The sequence below is a fragment of the Vulpes vulpes genome, chromosome 9 (assembly GCF_048418805.1).
Source record: "Vulpes vulpes isolate BD-2025 chromosome 9, VulVul3, whole genome shotgun sequence".
In the NCBI taxonomy this organism is placed as follows: domain Eukaryota; kingdom Metazoa; phylum Chordata; class Mammalia; order Carnivora; family Canidae; genus Vulpes; species Vulpes vulpes.
In genome coordinates, this window is record NC_132788.1 from 58524660 (window position 1) to 58542254 (window position 17595).

A 17595-nucleotide genomic window follows, 5' to 3' on the forward strand; every position below is an offset into this window, starting at 1 on the left:
TACTGTTTTTTGGGGAGACTTGGGAGGGGAGTAGTTTGCAGAAAAATGGGGCTTTAGCAAGGGATATTTTCTTAAAGTGGGAAATATTGTAGCATGTTTGTATGCTGATGGGAATAATCCAAAAGCAAGGGAGAAATGGATTAAAGAGAAGACAGTATTGCTTATAGTTGATATGTTTGAATAGGCATGTAAGGTAGAGCAGTTGATCATGATAGGAATACCAGCACTTCATCCTCCCTAGCAGTAGAGATTGCTGATTGTATGGAATCAGATGCCATTAGATGAGTGGATATGGTAGGAATATGTGCAAATACTTATTTTGGGGGGGACACAGGAAGGTAGACCATTCGGGGAGTAAGGATAGGAGAGGGGGTGTTAGATTTGAAGAGAGATAAGAAGTGTGAAATAGTCCTCAGTGAGAATGGGGGAGTGAATGTGCTAGAGAATTACAGAATCAAATGCCCATTTGAGGTTAGTGGGCATGAAATTACAGTGTCATTGTTCAGCATAGAAGCATGACTTTTTCTTGTCACTTTTCCTATAAGAATTCAGATATGAAATAGGCAGAGGTAAATTATCTGAGATTGGGGTTTTTACTGGTTGTTCGAAGGAAGAAGATGACCTAGAAACTTGTGTGCATGATAAGGGAATGTTGATAATGATGGAACATGAAATCTAACCCAGGGACTCGTTTTAGGGGAAAAAGTTGAAAAGAATGGAAGCCTGGGGGCTTAGTGGGTTAAGCATCTGCCTTCAGCTCAGGTTGTGGTCCTGGAGTCCTGGGATTGAGCCCCAAGTTGGGCTCCTTGCTCGGTGGGGAGTCTGCTTCTACCTCTCCCTCTGCCTGCTGCTCCCCCTGCTTGTGTTCTCTCTCTCTGTGTCAAGTTAATAAATCCTAAAAAGAAAAAAAAAAAAAGGAAGTGGAGTCATTTTAATTCTGTGGATATTCACTCTTTTCAACAAATGGTACTAGGACAATTAAAAATACATATGCACAAAGAATCTCAACACTTACCTTACACCATATGTAAAAATTAACTGCAAATGGACTGTGGTAGTAAGAGCTGAAATCATAAAACTTACAGAAATACTAGAGAAAATCTTAGTGAACTTGGGGTGGCAAGCAAGGATTTCTTAAGACACAAAAAACATGGGGGGCGGGAATCCTCAAAGTTATCTTTGAGGACATCCAATTTAGTAAATTTCTCAAAGTTAAAAAAACTTTTTACCTTTGAAACTTAAGAAGAAAGGGCATTTGTAACTGTGAGATGATGGATGTTAACTAGATATATTATGGTGATCATTTTGCAATATATACTTAGATCATTATGTTATATACCTGAAATTAATATAATGTATGTCATTACAGCTCAGTAAAAAATAAAAAGTGAAAAGGCAAACCTCAGACTGGCAAAAAAATATTTGCAAAACATGTATTTGACAGAGGATATGTATCCAGTCTATATAAAAAATTATTGCAGCTCAATAAGACAAACAACCTGGGGCACCTGGGTGGCTCAGTTGGTTAAGCAGCTGGCTCTTGATCTCAGGGTTGTGAATCCAAGCCCTCTGTTGAGCTCCACACTAAGCATGGAGACTACTTGAAAAAAACAAAAACCAAAACAACAAACTACTTAAAAAAAAAGACAACCTTATTAAAAAAAAGACCAAAAAAATCTTGAATAGAAAGTTCATCAGAGAAGATAAATGGATGCCTAATAAGCATGTGCAAAGATGCTCAGTGTCATAAGTCATCAGAGAAATGTTAATTAAATCCATAATAAAAAAAATCCATAATAAGATACTATTATACTAGAATGACAATGTTTAAAAAGATTGGTCAGGTGTCAGCAAGAATACAATGTAGAATTCTCATACACTGCTGGTGGGAATGTAAAATAAAACAGCTGGGCAGTTACTTTTTTTTGAGGCAGAGAATGTAAGCAGGATGGAGGAGAAGTTAGGCAAGGGGCCTAGGGAGAGGAGAGAGAGAGAGAGAAAATATCTTAAGCAGGTCCCATAGCCCATGAGGAGCCTGACATGGGGCTCAACCCCACAAACTTGAGATCATGACCCAAGCAGAAATCAAGAGTCTGGGTGCTTAATCAACTTAGCAGTTACTTCAAAATTTAAATGTAAACTTACCATATGACCCATCCAGTTAAGTATTTATCCAAGAGAAATGAAAGCAGTGTGTCCATGTAAAGACTTATATACAAATGTTGGTAGTAGCTTTATAGGAAATAGCTAAATACTGGAAAGAGCCCACATGTCCATGAGTAGGTATAAGATGAACAAAATATTGGTGTGTCCATGCAGTGGAATATAGCTCAGCAATTAAAAGGAAAGAATTATTGATACTTAACAACATGGATGGATCTCAAAATAATTAGGCTAAGTGAAAGAAGTCAGACTAAGAGAACATATACTGTATTAAAGTTTTATTTACTTTATTTTTAAAGATTTTATTTATTTATTCATGAGAGACACAGAGAGAAGACAGAGACATAGGCAGAGGGAGAAGCAGGCTCCATGCAGAGAGCCTGATGTGGGACTCGATCCCAGGACTCCAGAATCACACCCTGAGCCGAAGGCAGAGACTCAAATGCTGAGCCACCCAGGCGTCCCTGTATTTAAGTTTTAGAAAATGCAAACTAATGTGTAAAAACAAAATAGATGATCATTAGTTTCACAGGGTAAGGATAGGAATGAAAGGATTACACAGCAGGCATGAACAAACTTTTGGGGCTGATAGAAATGTCTGTTATCTTGATTATGGTGATGGTTTTATGGATATAAATGTTTTGTTAACTTATCAAATTGTGTAGATGTTAAATAGGTGCAGTTTATATTGTATTTGTTATATTTCCAGGCTGTAATGGAACTAGTAGAATGGTAGAATTGTGGAACATGGTAATCATTTCTTCCATGCTTTCAAATATAATGCTTATTAGCACATAAATCATTTGTTTGAGGTCTGTCAATTATTTTGTTCTTATTACCATTGTTCTTTTCATGTTAGATTTTTTTTTTTAAGTTTTTATGCTTTGTTTTACTAGATTTTATGAGTCCTAGCAAACTGGGTAAGAATGTAGTACTTTTTGATAATGTTGCTAAAACCTAATGGAATAAAAAAGGCCATACTTTGTTAATACCTATATTGTTGACCTAGCATTTTTTTTTACAAGATTTTATTTATTTAATCATGAGAGACACACACACAGAGAGAGGCAGAGACACAGGCAGAGGGAGAAGCAGGCTCCATGCAGGGAGCCTGACATGGGACTCGATCCCGGGTCTCCAGGATCACGCCCTGGACTGAAGGTGGCGCTAAACTGCTGAGCCACCCAGGCTGCCCATTTTTTAGGATTTTATTTATTTATTTAAGACAGAGAGAGGCAGAGACAATAGGCAGAGGGAGAAGCAGGCTCCCTGTGGAGCCCAATGTGGGACTAGATCCCAGGACCCTGGGATCACGACCTGGGCTGAAGGCAGACATTCAACCACTGAGTCACCCAGGTGTCCCTTATTTATATATTTTCAAAGTTTTAATTTTAATTCCAGTTAGTTAATATACAGTATTATTAGGTTTAGTTTCAGGTATACAATATAGTAATTAAACACATACATCACCCTGTGCTCATCATAGGAAGTGCACTTTTTGAAAGCCATGAAATTATATTTTAAAATAATGTTTTGAACATTTGAAATGTTCTACACTTCCTATTGAAAATATTGTTCCTGTTTGCCTGAACATTTTTTTTTTAAGATATATCTATGCATTTGAGAGAGAGAGAGAACACGAGGAGGAAAGGAAAAGGGAGAAGCAGACTCCTCCCTGAATGTGGAGCCCCATGTGGGGCTTGATCCCAGGACCCCAAAATCATGACCTGAGCCAAAGTCAGATGCTCAGCTGGCTGAGCCACCCAGGCACCCCTGCCTGAACATTCTTTTTTTGTTTGTTTGTTTTTAAAGATTTTATCTATTACCTGAGAGAGGGAAAGTACATAAGGAAGAGGGCAGAGGGAGAGGGAGAAGCAGACTCTCTGCTGAGCAGGGAGCCCAATTTAGGAGTTGATCCCAGGACCCTGGGATCATGACCTGAGCTAAAGACAGTTTCTTAACTGACTGAGCCACCCAGGCACTCATGCCTGAACATTCTTGAAGACTGACTTCTACAATTCACTGAATATATATATACTAGGGTTAGATTAAAAAAGAGAATTGAGGGCAGCCTGGGTGGCTCAACAGTTTAGCGCTGTTTTCAGCCTGGGGTGTGATCCTGGAGACCTGGGATCCAGTCCCACTTTGGGTTCCCTGCGTGGGGCCTGCTTCTCCCTCTGCCTGTGTCTCTGCCTCTCTCCCTCTCTCTCTCTCTCTCTCTCTCTGTGTGTGTCTCTCATGAATAAATACATAAAATTAAAAAAAAAAAAGAATTGTCTGAGTTGAATTTTATTTGGTTAAGGTATTAGTGAGAAGTGAAATAGAATAAAAACTACGAAAATATAATTGGTATGTGGTGGGTCAAAAATTTATAATTCTTAGTGGCTTATAACTTCTTGGTTATCATATTTAGTTATTTCTAATATACTTGTGTAATTTCTTGTGGTTGGGTTGAGGGTAGGTAGAAATGCTGGAGAAGGAATGAAGGTAATGGGGGGAAAGAGTGAGGGTAATGGGAGGGAAAAGGGAGCTCTGTGTTTCAATTTTTTTCTGTTATTCTTCCTATTATTACTAAATACCATTAGTAATAGTTATTAGTTCCAGGAACTGTGAAAAATATGCCCTGTGCTTTATTTTATTTAATTCTCACAACTCTAGGAAGTAGGTCTCATTGCCATTTTGTCAATTAGGAAACAGACTTGCCATCTAAGACTTTACCGAAAGATAAACAGCTAGTAAGTGTCTTTAAGTAACTGGCTCACGGGGCGCCTGGGTGGCTCAGTGGTTGAGCATTTGCCTTTGGCTCAGGTTGTGATCCCAGGGTCCTGGGATGGAGTCCTGCATGGGGCTCTCCGCCGGGAGCCTGCTTCTCCCTCTGCCTATTGTCTCTGCCTCTCTCTCTCTCTCTCTCTCTCTCTGTCTCTCATGAATAAATAAATACAGTCTTTAAAAAAAAAAAACAGAAACAAAAAACAAAGACCAGGGTCTTAACCACTGTGCTAAATTGTCTCTTTGTTAATAAGACAATTTTGTCCAGGAATTAAAAAAACAAATATTCCTTTGAATGTTCATTAGCCCTGGAGAATATTTTCTAACATGTAGATAAACACATGTGACCCCTTTTTAGAAACTCACTACATAACCCTGTATTCTTCTTGAAGAATTCTTCATTAGGAGAAATAATTTCTTAGAATTGGAAGTGCTAGAGATCTCTAAGCATTTTTGTGAGCATGTAACAGTTTTTTAAAGTCAGGCACTAAGTAGAAGGCTTAAATAAAATACAACCTATGAAAGGAATCCCTGAATTATTAGCTATTTACTGGACATTCTTACTTTGATCCTATTTTTCACTTTAATGTGACACTGTTTCTTATTTTATATTTTCATTTTTGATGAAACAGCTTAAGCCAAGGTACTGTACCCACCTGTTCTTTTTAGTCAATATGCTTTTAGTGAGGTCTTCTTTCTTTGGCCCTATTTATGGAATTAATACAAGGAAGTTTGGTAAAACTATATATATATTGAGGAGAGGACGTTATCTCCTCTGGTAAATAAATGTCTGCTGAACTTACTTGATTGTGTCTGTCTCAGCTCTTGGGTTTTTTACATATTTATTTGTTCAGTAGTGCTGTATAAAACAAGGAGGTCAACAGAAAATTTTATTTTGAGTGTGAATGACTGGGTTGGGAAAAGATGTTCCTAAATCACGAATTTCTTTAGGAAGTGGTGAAAAAAATGTTGCCCCTTATAAAATAGAAGCATGAGAAAAAATAATGACTTCAAGAATAGAACTGTTGAATAAATTTTCAGTGTAGCAAAGCATAAAGTATGTGTTACCATTGAAAACATCTCAAATGACCTATAGTGAAGGAGAAAGCATAAGTTTGGGACATTTTTAAAATCTGAAAAACATGATTAGGTTTTATTTCTAAACTTTATGTTTTTCTATTTCTCTAGAGAGATTTAAGATTGACTCCGGGGCAGATGAACAAAATTTGACATACCAAGGGCATTTTGAATGTAACATTAACATGTTACATGATTATCATGAGTGTATTTTCCTGTTTCTTTCAAATGAGAAATTGTGAATACTTAATGATATAAGAAATTTGGAATTAGGATTTAAAATTTTTTTTTAATTTTTATTTATTTTTTATTTTTTGAAATTAGGATTTTTTTTCAAAGATAAACTTTAAAATATAAATGTATTATACTAGAAGATGTGTAGAATCTATTTTGGCTTTTACTTAGTTTTCAGTGATCTTAATAGGAATTGCCTTCACTTGGTTCATTCTGCTTATTCTACTGCTTTTCAAAGTTATCAGGAATTTTATTTTGATAGATTTTTCTATGTTGGGTTCTCAGAAAAAAGTCCCTTATAAAACTAAGTATGATGTAGCTGATGTCGTTCAAAGCATTAGTTGGTATATATGATGAAAAATGAGGGACGCCTGGGTGGCTCAGTTGGTTGAGCGTGTCTTTGGCTTAGGGCATTATCCCAGGGTTCTGGGATTAAGTCCCGCATTGGGCTCCCTGCGTGGAGCCTGCTTCTCCTTCTTCCTATGTCTCTGCCTCTCTCTCTGTCTCTCATGAATAAATAAATAAAATCTTAAAAAAAAAAAGAAAAATGAAAAACAGCTTGAAGTATATGATATTTAAGTTTTTGTGGATATGTTTGGGGAGAGAGTGAGGATTGCCACAGGAGGAAACTTAAAGAATTTTATTAGTTTGAAATGAACATACAGAAGTTTGAAATGAACATACAGAAGAATTTTATTATTAGTTTGAAATGAACATACAGAACTTTTTTTCCCCTTTTGGCTGCCCTCACACCAAAGTATTTGGAAGACACTGAGCTCCACTCCCCCCTTTTCCTCACATGTCCCATGGTGTTTTTCTAGGGTATTTTAAGGGTATTTTCCCGAATATTTCAGGACTCTTGCTACTGTGTATTCTTAGACTCTTTGGGGACATTTCTGTGGGCTCTTTCTGAGAACCCTGAAAGTGCTTCAGTCTGTATTAGTGAGGGTTGACTGGGTGATCAAATGTTCCCTCTTTGAGCTTCAATGGCAAGGATTTACCTATTCTCTACTGGTTATTAACTATTCACTATTTAATCAGGTATAATAGATACCTGATCTGTACTTTATAGTATTTATTTATGCATCTTTACTTCAAAAACTATGTGGGGACTATAGACTTCTTAGGAAAGCTGGATGTCTTTTCCTCACCTTCATGGGAGTAAGGAGTAATCTTTTCTGGGAATTGGTGGGAATATCTAAAGAAAGAGAAATATTACAGGTTATCTGTACTTTTTCTTCAGGATATTCTCCTTCTCCTTTTTCTTCTATTAAAATGATTTTTCTCTTTTTCATGCTCTGTTATTTGTACAGCTTTAACATACACACACACACGAAGTGGGACTTAAGGCCTGACCCATGTAGAAGGAATTCTAGAACATTCTTAATACACTGTGTTTCATAATACAGGTTTGCTTTTAAAACAAGTACCCTCTACATAAGCTGAATAGCCTCATGTATATCTTCCTCTCTCTCCATTTTTCTTTTCGGGAGGGACCAGGATACATCTTCAGAATAAAGGGGGGATCTAATTTTTAGATCAAAGAAGGAAGTATTTTGAAGGTTAAGAGCTTGTACTCTTACTAGTTCATGAGTTAAATCAGAAAACTAAAGGATTCAGTTCTCTATCATCTGCTTTCTTAGACCAGATTTTGGGATGCAGGTCAAAGGATGCAGGTGATTATAAAACTGCAAGTAGTGTTAGAACAAAGGCAGAATGTTGGGGATCCCTGGGTGGCTCAGCGGTTTAAAACGTGCCTGCCTTCGGCCCAGGGTGTGATTCTGGAGTCCTGGGATTGGTCCCACGTCAGGTTCCATGCATGCAGCCTGCTTCTCCTCTGCCTGTGTCTCTGCCTCTCTCTCTCTCTATGTCTCTCATGAATAAAAAAAAAAAAAAAAAAGAACAAAGGCAGAATTAAGGTAAAAATTACCAATGCAAATCCTGAATTTGATTTGTAGGTTCCTGAAAATGAAGTTAAAAAAACAAGCAAACCCTAATGTTGGATATTGTCTGAATTTATATACATAGGATTTGTAAGTTTCAAACATTTTAACTATTTTGTTTATGTATAGACATCGGATATAAACTCTATGTGGATGCTAAATGACAAGTAGTCCACATTCTGCATGTCTATTCCTCTGTGTTCATTCCTGAATGCAATGTTATTTCCACCTACATTATTTTTCCTGATTTTAGATTTTATTGATACCCTATATTAGGCTAAGAGATTTCCCTTCTGAGTTTGTTGAGGGTGTCATGAATAGATGTTGAATTTAGTTGATTTTTCTGATCTATTGTTATGAAATTATGGTTTTCTTATTTAGTCTAATAGTGTGAATTACATTGACTGCTTTTTTTAGTGTTGAGCCGGCTTTGGATTGCTGAGGTTAATATTTTGTTAGAGGTTTTTGCATATATGTTAACTTGGAGTATTGATCTGTAGTCTTTTGGTAATGTCTTTGTCTTGTTTTAGTATTAGTTTTGAGTATTTGTTTTAGTATTAGTATTGGCCTCATGACATGAAATTTCCCTCTTTTCTGCAAGAGATTATGTAAAATTAACCAGTAAAACCATCTTGGTATGGAGTTTCCCCTTTTTGAGGAGTTAATACCACATTGTTTAGATACAGTTATTCAGGTATTTATTTTTCCTTGTATAGTTTTTGTAGTTTGTGTCAACTTTGAAGGAATTGGTTCATTTCATTTAAGCTGTCAAACTTATGAGCATAGAGGGGCTCATTATATTTATTATCCTTTTAATAGCCGTTGTGTCAGTGTTAATGCCCTCTCTTTCATTCCTATTTGCGGTAATTTGTCTTTCCTATTTCTTAGCCTGGCCAGAAGTAGAAGTTTCTCAATTTTATTGGTCTTTTCAAACAACCAGATTTTGCTTTCAGTGGGTTTTCTTCATTGTTCCTATTCTCAATTTCATTGATTTCTGCTCTATTTTTTTTTTAAGATTTTATTTTTAAGTAATCTCTGCACCCAGCATGGGGCTTGAACTCACAACCCTGAGATCAAGAGTTGCATGCTCCATTGGCTGAGCCAGCCAGGTGCCCCTATTTCTGTTCTGATTTTTATTTATTTTTTCCTTCTGTTTGATTTAGATTTAATTTGCCTTCTAAGTCTCTTAAGGTAGATGCTTAGGTTTTTGATTTTAGGTCTTTTCTAATATATACATATTAGATATTAGAAAACTATAAATTTTTCTGAGCACTGTTTTAGCTGCATCCTACAAGTTTTGATGTTTCATTTTCACTTACTTGAAAATACTTTACAATTTTTTTCTGGGGTGCCTGGGTGGTTTAGTTGGTTAAGCCTCTGACTTTTGATTTTGGCTCAGGTCATCTTCTCAGGGTCATGAGATTGAGCCACATGTTGGGTTCTGTGCTGGGTGTGGAGTCTGCTTAAGATGCTCTCTTTCCCTCTCCCCCTTCCTTTCCCCAATGTGCTCCCTCATGTGCTCTCTAAAAAAAAGAAAAAACATTTTTTTCTATACTTCCTCTTTACCCATGGATTATTTAGAAATATATTGTTTAATATCCAAATAGTTGGGAGAATTTTCCAGATCTTTTGCTATGGATTTTAATATAATTTCACTGTGGTCTGAGAATGTATTTTGTATCATTTTTAAAAAACAATTTTTAGGAGTGCCTGGGTGGCTCAGTTGGTTAAATATTTGCCTTCAGATGGGGTCATGATCCCGGAGTCCTGGAATCGAGCCCTGCATCAGGCACCCTGCTCAGCAGGGAGTCTGCTTCTCCCTCTCCCTCTGCCCTCCCCCTGTTTGTGTTCTCTCTTGCTCACTCTCTTTCAAATAAATAAATAAATAAAATAAAATCTTACAAAAAGACGATTTTTAAGATTTGTTTAATGGCCCAGAATACAGTATATGTTTGTGAATGTTCCAAGTATGCTTGAAAAGAATGTATATTCAGCAGTTATTGGGCCAGGCATTCTGCAGATATCACTTAAGTTAGGTGGTAGTACTATGAAGGTCTGCTCCCTGATTTTCTACCTACTTTTTTTTTTAAACAGTTAATGAGTTGAAAGTCTTTAACTGTAATTGTCTGTTTCTCCTGTTAGATCCATGAGTTTTTGCCTCGTGTATTTTAAAGCTCTTACTTTAGGTGTGTATGTATGTATTTTTAAAGATTTTATGTATGTATGTATGTACATACATATGTATGAGAGAATGAGCAGGGATAGCGGCAGAGAGAGAGCGAGAAGCAGACTCTCCCCTGAGCAGGGAGCCTGATGAGGGGCTTACTTGTTGGACGCTGGGATCATGACCCGAGTCAAAAGCAGATGCTTAACTGACTGAGCCACCCAGGTGCCCCTAGGTGCATATGTATTTGTGATTATTCCATCTTCTTGGAGAATTGTCCCCTTTATCATTTTGTAGTGGCCCTCTTCTCCTTGACAGTCTTTCTGATTCTGAAGTCCTTTGAAATTGATTTGGCTAACCTTCTTTTGGTGAGTGTATGATTTTTTTTTATTGCTTTATCTTATCTTTTTTTTTTAAAGATTTTATTTATTCATGAGAGACACAGAGAGAGAGAGAGAGAGAGAGAGAGAGAGAGAGAGAGAGGCAGAGATATAGGCAGAGGGAGAAGCAGGCTCCCTATGGGGAGCCCGATGTGGGACTCGATCCCTGGAGTCCAGGATCATGCCCTGAGCTGAAGGCAGAGACTCAACCGCTGAGCCACCAGGTGCCCCTGCTTTATCTTTTCTTATCTAAATCTTTATATTTGGTAGCCTTTTTGTAGATGGCATTTAGCTTGACCATGCTTTTTCATCCAGTCTAACAATTTATCTTCTAACTGGTGTTTTTAGACCATTCACATTTAAAGTAATTATTAATAAAACTCTAGATTAAAACTCACCATCTTGTGAGCTATTTTCTATTTGTTGCATTTCTTTTGATTTTTTTAAAGATTTTATTTATTTATTTATTTGAGAGAAAGAGAAAAGAGCATGAGTGAGTAGAGGGGCAGAGGGAGAGGGAGAAGCAGACTTTCTGCCGAGTAGGGAGCCTGATGCGCAGGACTCAATCCCATGACCCTGAGATCATGACCTGAGCGAAAGCAGATGCTTAACTGACTGAGCCACCCAGCCCCCCCCCCATATGTTGTATTTCTTTCTTTTTTCTTCTTTTGCCTTTTATAGTGTGAATTGAGCTTTTTATTAGTATTCTTGTATCCTCCCTATTGACTTACTTATACTTAAAATGATTTTTAGGGGTGCCTCAGTCATTTAAGTGTATGTGTCTTGATTTTGGCTCAGGTCATGATCTAAGGGTCAGGGGACCCAGCCCCATGTTGAGCTCTGTGCTCAGTGGGCAGTCTGCTTAAGGATTCTCTTTCTCTCTCTGCCCCTTCCCCTGCTTGTGTGCTCTTTCTGTCACTCAAATAAATAAATCTTTTAAAAAATGGTTTTTAATGTTGCCTTTGGGTTTACAGTGTTCATTTAAAAATAATCTGAATATACCTTCAAATGATACCACTTTACTTGTAGTACATGTATCTTAGTGTATCTTACATATTTCACTACATATGCTGTAGTACCCAGCATGGGTAGCATAATCCAGCATAATGCTGTAGTTATTCATTTCACTACATATGCTACATATGTACCCAGTACATTGTTCACTACTATAACCAATTGTATGAAATTGAAAATGGGAAAAAAGATTTTATTTTGTCTTCGTTTATTCATTTTTTGTATAGATCTAAACTTGTCACCTTTATCATATTCCTCCTGCCTGAAGAACTTCCTTTAATATTTCTTATAGGGTGGGTCTGCTGGTAATGAATTCTCTGTTTGTTTGTTTTTTGTCTGGGAGAGTCTATTTCTTCTTCACTTATGAAGGATATTTTCACCTGATACAGAGTACTTGTTGGGCGGTTTTTTTTTTCCTTTCAATATTTTCAAGTCATCACTCCACTGTCTTCTTACTTGCAAAGTTTCTGATAGAACGTTTATTGTAATCTTTATCTTTATTCCTCTGTGTGTTGCCTTTTAGCAATTTAAATATGATATGTCCTGGTGTATGTATTTTTTGGGGGAAGAATATATTTATCTTGTTTGGTTTTTGGAACTTCTAAAGTCTGTAGTTTGGTGTCTTGTCACTAATTTTGGTAAGTTCTTGGGGATTCTAAAATTTTCTCTCCAATCTCTTTCTTCTGGCATTCTAAGTATATTATGTTATATTGTTTGATAAGTTCTCACATTTCTCATATGTTCTCTCCTATTTTCCTACTATAGTTTCTTTTTTACATTTCAGTTTGGATGTATCTGTTAGCTTCTCTTCAAGTTGATTGTTTTTTCAGCTGTTTGAAGTCTATAATAAGCTTTTGTTATTATTTGTTTCTCTGTTTTTATTTCTAGAATTTCCATTTGATTCTTACTATTTTCATGCCTCTGTGAATTTACCTACCTAATCTTGCATGTTGTCTCTCTTTTCTGTTACAGTCCATTTAACATATTAATAACTACGTTTTAAATTACCTGATACTTCCAAAATCTGTCTGTCATATCTGAGTCTAGTTCTGATGATTGGTTTGTTTCTTCAAGCTGTGTTTTTGGCATACTTCATAATTTTTTTTTTAATGCTGAACATGTTGTATAGGACAGGAAATACTGAAGTAAATGTTTTATATGCTTAGAGAAGACTGCAGATTTCCTTTTACTAGTCCTTTAAGGTGGAATTTGTGTTAATTTTTAGAGGTTGGGCTGTGTTTGAAATTTATTATTGCTGTGGTTACCAGAGTTGATACTTGTTTTTGCCATGGGAACCCAGGGACTTCACATTTTCCTAGTGTCCCTTGTCTCCTTGCTTGGCTTTGGATTTTATCTTTGTGCTATTTCTCAGAGTCTGTCTCTTACAGCTATATTTCACTGTTACTCTTAGAGCTTATTAGCATGGTAATGGAGGGTGAGGGGAGCTCTGTGATGGTCCGTTAAGCCTCAGATTTAGGCAGATACTAGAACCTCCAGTCTCTGAGGTATGGCCTTCACAAGACTTTACTTGCCCCTTCCTTGGGGAGAGCTTCTCCTTTCTTTTTACCCAACTGCAGTATCTAGGTTAATTTTTTAAAACCTTACTTTAGCCTAGGTTTTTTTTTTTTAATTCTTAAAGATTTTTTAAAAATTCATTTATTTTAGCGAGAAAGAGTACACAAGTGGGGCTGGGGGAGAGAAGGAGGGAGGGAGGGAGAGAGAGAGAGAGAGAGAGAGAGAGAATCTGAAACAGACTCTGCTGAGCATGGAGCCCTGCACCAGCGAGATGATGACCTGAGCTGAAACCAAGTCGGACACTTAACCAAGTGAGCCACCCAGGTGTCCCTAGTCAATGTTTTTTAAAGCTCTTAGAACCCTGCATTAAGGTTATTGTTAACTTAGAGAGTGAAGATTGAGCATTCATATCCTTGGTCTCTTTCTTTAACTCCAGTTGCCAGTGTTCTCAGAGTATAGGCCTTGATGAATTTTTCTTTGTAGATAAAGCCTTTTGTTCCGGAGGGAGATAGGGAAATAGGTCTGGGCTGATTGGCATTGCCTGTTCCATTCTCTAAGCTTAATTAGGGGTGAATGAGGGCAAGGATGAAGAGCTTTTTCTGCATTGTTTCAGATCCTTCCTGATCAGAGATTCTTTTGAGGTTTCTGGAGAAAAACCTTATATTCAGGTGGGATCACTCTTAGGATTATAGTCCTCAGTCTTAAGCAGTTTGTCAAAATTTGTGGTTTAAATCCTAACTGGGGCATCTGGGTGACTCAGTGTCTGTCTGAGTGTCTGTCTGCCTTCGGCTCAGATTGTTATCCCGGGGTCCTGGAATCAAGTCCCACATCAGGCTCCCCTCCGGGAGCCTGCTTCTCCCTCTGCCTGTGTCTCTGCCTCTCTCTGTCTCTCATGAATAAATAAATAAAATCTTAAAAAAAAAAATCCTCCTAGCTGCAGTGGAATTCTTCCATGCTCTTGGGACAATATTTCCTTTAGTCAGAATGCTTTCCCTTCAGGGTCTTGGGTGCTTGTCCAGCTTCTTTTTTTTTTTTTTTATTTAAGATTTTATTTATTTAATTCATGAGACACACACACACACACACACACACACACACACACACAGAGGCAGAGACACAGGCAGAGAGAGAAGCAGGCTCCATGCAGGGAGCCCGATGTGGGACCGATTCCGGGACTCCAGGATCATGCCCTAGGCCAAAGGCAGGTGCTCAACCGCTGAGCCACGCAGGGATCCCCCCTGCTGTATTTTTAAAGTGTGTGTGTGTGTGTGTGTGTATGTGTGTGTGTGTGTTTAAGCATAGTTGGCATATAGTGTCACATTAGTTTCAGGTGTATATGGCTTAGTGATTTGACAAGTTTAGGTATTATGCTATGTTCACCACAAGTGTAACTACCATTATATCTCTGTTAAAATTTCACTGACTGTATCCTTATGCTGTGCCTTTTATTTCCATGCCTTCTTCAATAACTGGAAGCCTGTATTTCCCTGTCCCCTTCACCCATTTTGCCCCATCTCCTATCCCTGCTATATTGCCTAACACTTGGATCAGGAGAAAATGCGAATTGTGTGGGGAAGGGGAGAGTGGTTTTTTTTTTTCTTCCATTTTTTAAACGTTAGAAATCCACATTGTGGTCAGAGAATAACTTGTGAGACTTACCTTAGGGCTTAGCGTGTGATCAGTTTTGGTAAATGTTCTCTCAGTACTTGATAGAGTATTCTGCAATTATTGGGTAGTGTAGGTCTGGTTAATTATGCTATAGAGATCTCTATTTTTATATTTTTCTTCCCTCTTTCTGGGTCATTTGTTCTGTCAGCTACTGAGAGAGGTATTAAAAGTTTCCCCATTGTGATTATGGATATTTTTTACTACTTGTAATTCTGTCAACTTTCATGTTATATATTTGAAGGCTATGTTATTACATGCATACAACTTAATCTGTTATATCTTACTGATGAGTTACACATTGAATCCTAAGAATTCTATACCTATAAGTGCTTTTTTGCATTAGAGTCTACTTTGAGTACTATTAATATGGCTAGAGAGGCTTTCCTTTTCTGTATGACCTTTTTATACTTTTCATTAAAAATTTTTATTATTTATTTATTCATGAGAGACAGAGAGAGAGAGAGAGAGAGGCAGGCAAAGACAGGCAGAGGGAGAATCAGGCTCCATGCAGGGAGTCTGTAGTGGGACTCGATCCCAGGACTCCAGAATCATGCCCTGGACTGAAGACAGGTGCTAAACCACTGAACCACCCAGGGATCCCCCCTATACTTTTCGTTTTTAACTGTTTTCTATCTTTGTATTTTAGGTGTGATTCTTGTGAACACTGTAATAATTGAATATTGTTTTTTTATTAGTGTAATTATTTTTGTCTTTTGATCTGATTACATTAGTATAATTCCTGAAATATTTGGGTTTACATTTGACCTCTTCCATTTTGCTTTTTATTTTTATTTTTTAAAAGATTTTATTTATTTATTCATGACAGAGAGTGAGAGAGAGAGAGAGGGAGAGAGGGAGGGATGGAGAGAGAGAGGCAGAGACACAGGCAGAGGGAGAAGCAGGCTCCATTCAGGAAGCCCGAAGTGGGACTTGATCCCAGGACCTAGGGATCATGCCCTGAGCCAAAGGCAGACGCTCAACCGCTGAGCCACCTAGGCGTCCCACGTTTTGCTTTTTATATGTTATACTTGTTCTGTGATCTTCTTTTGCGTCTTTTTTTTTTTTTACATTCATTTGGGCATTTTAATTTTGTATTTTCTTTGGTATTGCTATTTAATTAATGTAGTAATTATACTATTTCAAAAATGTTTACCCTAGAGAACATATATTTTCTTCTTTTTAAAAAAATGTTTAGGGGATCCCTGGGTGGCGCAGCGGTTTGGTGCCTGCCCTTTGGCCCAGGGCGCGATCCTGGAGACCTGGGATCGAATCCCACGTCAGGCTCCCGGTGCATGGAGCCTGCTTCTCCCTCTGCCTATGTCTCTGCCTCTCTCTCTCTCTCTGTGTGACTATCATAAATAAATTTAAAAAAATGTTTAGTTTTTTAATATGTAATAATAGTCATAAGGTACAAAAGATTATGTGATAGGAAGTCCTCTCTCACATTTACCCACCAGCCACCCCATGCTTTGGCTGCCTCAGGAATCCCTATCCGTCAGTATGGTCATCTGGCCTCTTTACTGGCTCCCAAACATACTGTGTTTACTGCCCTTCTAGCTGGGAGTCTTGGCCCATATCTTCCTGCTTATTTATTCCTATTTTTGTCCTTCAAAGCTCATCGAAAGCCTCTTTCTCTTTCATGAAGCTTTCCAGAACAAATTTAATCTTAACTGATCTTCTAATGGTAATTGCGGGTTTTCTCACACATTTTAGCTTAATGATACTGTTTTGTGATATTTTCCTTAAGTTTTAAGTATGTAAATCTTACTTTCTGTCTCAGATTGTGAGTTCCTTGAGGGCAGGATAATATGCTTTCATTTGGTCTGTGTAATGCTGGGCACATAGCAGATACCCCCAAATACTTATCTAATTAACTTGCCTCTCTGCTAATGGCTGTCAGAAGATTGTTTTCCACAAAATTTTCAACTTTTGTGCCTCAATTGTACATGGTAGATACAGTTTTTAGAGTTAGTTTTGAATGCAGAATTGCAAAGAATTGCAAACTACTTGAAAAATTTGCTCATTAAATTGTGTTTTTTAGTACTTGTTTTGTATTTCATGTTATTTGAAGATTAGAATTAATTGCCCTTCCTAATTCAGTATTGCAGTGTAAAAATACTCATTGCTACTTATGACATGTATACTTTCTTAAGTACTAACAAATTAACACTCTTTTTTCCAAAATATCTTCTTTGTTGATTACATTTTTTGCAAAATTAGAAAATACTGAAAATACTAGGAAAAATTACTGCTGTCATTGAGATATTAATGTTAACATTTTGTTATGTATACGTAAGCTCAGTTTTTTCTGTATAAATATAATAATTAACCTCTCCCCTTTAAGTTTTTCTCTTCATAATTGTTAATGTTTGCTTTTCAGCTTGTCCTAAAAGGATTCCTGTATACCTTAGAAGTACTTGAGGAAGAGTGATAAAGGCAAGTATATAATTCTTTATGGTTAGTGAAATAACTTGTTTCATAGCCAAACCAAAAAGCTTGGTCACCATATCTATTATACAGAATTATATATAAAATTATATATTTTCCCCACAAAATTAAGAAAAAAGAAAAAGAATTTGTATATAATTTGAATGGTTTTCCAAGCACTCTCCTATATATTTGCCAGACTTTTAAAACATAACTTTTAAACTTCTGATATTCAGAATAG

The 17595-nt window shown here is 37.1% G+C and overlaps 1 protein-coding gene across 5 annotated transcripts in view; it reads left to right on the forward strand.

Annotated features, from left to right (window-relative positions):
• Positions 1-17595, forward strand: part of TMCC1 (transmembrane and coiled-coil domain family 1) — a 247575-nt gene that overhangs the window by 49425 nt on the left and 180555 nt on the right. For all 5 annotated transcript variants that reach the window (XM_072720243.1, XM_072720244.1, XM_072720245.1 and 2 more), the window contains exon 2: positions 17308-17363. The gene's annotated coding sequence lies outside the window, so the exon portion shown is untranslated. The remainder of the gene's footprint in view (positions 1-17307; positions 17364-17595) is intronic.